Here is a 2,952-nt window from a genome sequence, read left to right on the forward strand (position 1 = left end):
AGACAATCCGCAAAACCTATCATAAAAATAAAATAGCCAAGCTTGGCAGCATATCCCTATAATCTCAGAGCTGGAAAGCTTAAATGAGGTAGCTCTCTAGGGTTCATTGCCCACCAGTAGGCCTAATTGGCCTAATGAGATGCCTTGTTTCAAACAAAGGTAGACAGTGCCTAAGGAACAACACCTAGATTTGTCCTCTGGCCTCCATATGTGCATGCACGCATATGCGCGCACACACACACACACACACACACGAACATGAACATATACACCAAAATTATTGATTTTATCCAGAAAGTGTTTCGTATACATTGAAAGTGACCTCAGACAGAACATGCAGTTTGGGTCATTCTGAATTTGGGTCACTTCACATAATGTGATTCCAGATCCACCCACTTTCCTAAAATTTAATTTTCATGAATTACCAAATAAATTCCATTGTGTATATGTACCACATTTTCATCATTTTCATTATCCATTCATTTGTTATCAGGCAACTAGGCTGATTCCATTTATTAGCTATATGATTGGTGGGTGGGGTACTAAAGGTGAATAAAATCTACCTAAAGTGAATATAAAGATATGAGCCGGAAGAGGTAGGAGGGAAGGGCCAACATATCCAAGTGGCCTACAAATAGAAGGAGGGAGGTGCAGGAGGAAGGGAAATTGGGGAAAAGATGAGGAGATGAGATAGGAGGGTGGGATGGGAATCAACAAAAACAACTTGTGTTTGCAAATGTCAAAAAAATAAAAATAAAAGTAATGTTACTACCTATGCAAAAAAAAAAAAAAAAAAATCATGACAACCAAACAACTCAAGACACTATAGCTGAGTAGTCAAATACATACTGCAATACTGTCAATGTAAAATTTACCCTGTCGCTTCATGTGTTTGAGATTAAGCCTCGGATTTAATCCCTAGGTGATGGATCCTTTGGTGGGTGAAGCTTTGCTGGAGGAAGTGAGTCACCAGATAGGACCTGAGGTGTCCACCTACTCCTGCTTGCTTGCATACTTAGCTCACTCTCTCCTTCTTCCCTGCAGATATGAAGATGTGACAGCTGGCTGTCTGTTCTGACCTGGCTTTCTCTACTATGATGAAGCAATTTCCTTTCATAAAATGCTTCTAGGCAGGTGTTTTGTCACAGGAACAGGCAGATAACTGCTTGCTTCCAGTCAAGATATCATCCACCTAGCCATGCCTCACCTTGCAGGAAAGGAAAAGCAGGATCTTCAGGGCTCACTGGTGTTTTGTGGGTTTGTAGATCCTAGTAGACCTGCAGTGGTTGGGCACAGAAGAGAAAAGAAACATTCTGGAGTAGCCCACAATTCCCCTAATCCCCTCAAACAGCCATCCTAGGTACAGTCCCAGCCACGCTAACCACAGGATAAGTGGACCCAGGCCAGTAGGCTGGCATTCCGCCCTCCCTACACGTTCCCGCCACCAGGGAGCTCCTCGCGCGAGCGTAGTCCCACTCAGCAGCCCCCATGCATGGACCCAAACATCAGGCTAGCGTTGCCCCTGCCCTAGGCTTTCCCAACCTTGGAGCTCCACACGTGAATGCCCTCTCACTCACCACCGCTCCCATTAACCCTCCTAGTGTGCAGACCGAGGCCGGCAGGCTAGCATTTACCCCGGCTTTCTCCCCACCAGGGACCTCCACATGCCACCACCCCTCCGTGCACAGACCCAGGTCATCGGGCTTCTGTTTCCTCAGGGGACTTCTACGCATGACCACTGTTCCACTCCCCACTCCCCACACCAAGACCAGCATGCTAGTACTCTCTCCCCTTTCCCGCCACCACACCAGGACCAATACCAATCCCCCTCCCTGCGCCTGACCTGCAGCAGTCCCATATCCCCACCCTGCTTTGTCACAGGACACAGAAATCTCATCCACCCCCTGCAACACAGTCCCAAAGGACCTACTGCTCCATACCCTCATCCCTTAGCATCTCAGAACCACTGCCCATTCCCACCTTCCCACACTCAGCAATTGAGCCTCAACACCAGTCTGCTTTGTTCCATTCACCCCCACACCCGGTCCACTTGGACCACCTGAGCATGCAGTCCCACGCCCCAAGCCACCAAATAAGCCCCTTCATCATGTCCTGGGGCTCCCACTAGAGCTTCACGGGTTCCTTCCCTCTGAGCAGGCAGGCCCCATCATCAGATGCCTAGTCAAAGCAACCATAAAAGGGAATAACCACTGAAGATTCTTGAAGGGTTAACTACAGATTTCTCCTATATGAAATAAGATTCCTACACTGTGATGGGCAGACCAAAACACAAAAGGAATAACAAAAATCAAATGTAAAATAGTCCAACAAGATTGTCCAGTCCCACAATGGATGTCACTAATCACAACATAGGACAGACAATAGGATAAGAATCTGGAAATGAAGATGCAAGCTATGCAATCCTAGCCAAGCAAATAGTAAAACTTGCAGAAAATCAAAAAGGGGCCAATAGTTGTATGAATGCTGTCCTTGTTAGGTTAGACCTAAAAGAAAATAACCATGAAGGATTCCAAAGACAATTTAATGATCTGAAGGTGTGTGGGGGGTGGGGGAATGACTTCAATAACAAGCTGGCTAAGTTCAATGAAAACACAAATAAATGCAAGGATGAATTCCAAGAAGCATTGAGAAAGTTAAAAAATGATGTGAAAAGGGAAATTGACTAAGGGATGGAAACTACACATTTAAAAACCAGTAGAAAATACAAATCAAATTGAACAAGCCCAAAACTCTGTAGAAGCTCTCAAGAATAGAATCAACCATGTGGAGGATATAAACTCAGAACTGGAAGACAAAACAGAAGAAACAGTTCAGGAGTCCAAATGTTTCAATAAGTTCAAAAATTTTTGTGAATAGAATATGAGGGAACTGTGGAATACCCTTAGATGACCCAACACTTAGAAGATTCATGAAACAAGAAGCTGGTTCTTT

This window comes from Jaculus jaculus, chromosome 13, assembly GCF_020740685.1.
Source record: "Jaculus jaculus isolate mJacJac1 chromosome 13, mJacJac1.mat.Y.cur, whole genome shotgun sequence".
In the NCBI taxonomy this organism is placed as follows: Eukaryota; Metazoa; Chordata; class Mammalia; order Rodentia; family Dipodidae; genus Jaculus; species Jaculus jaculus.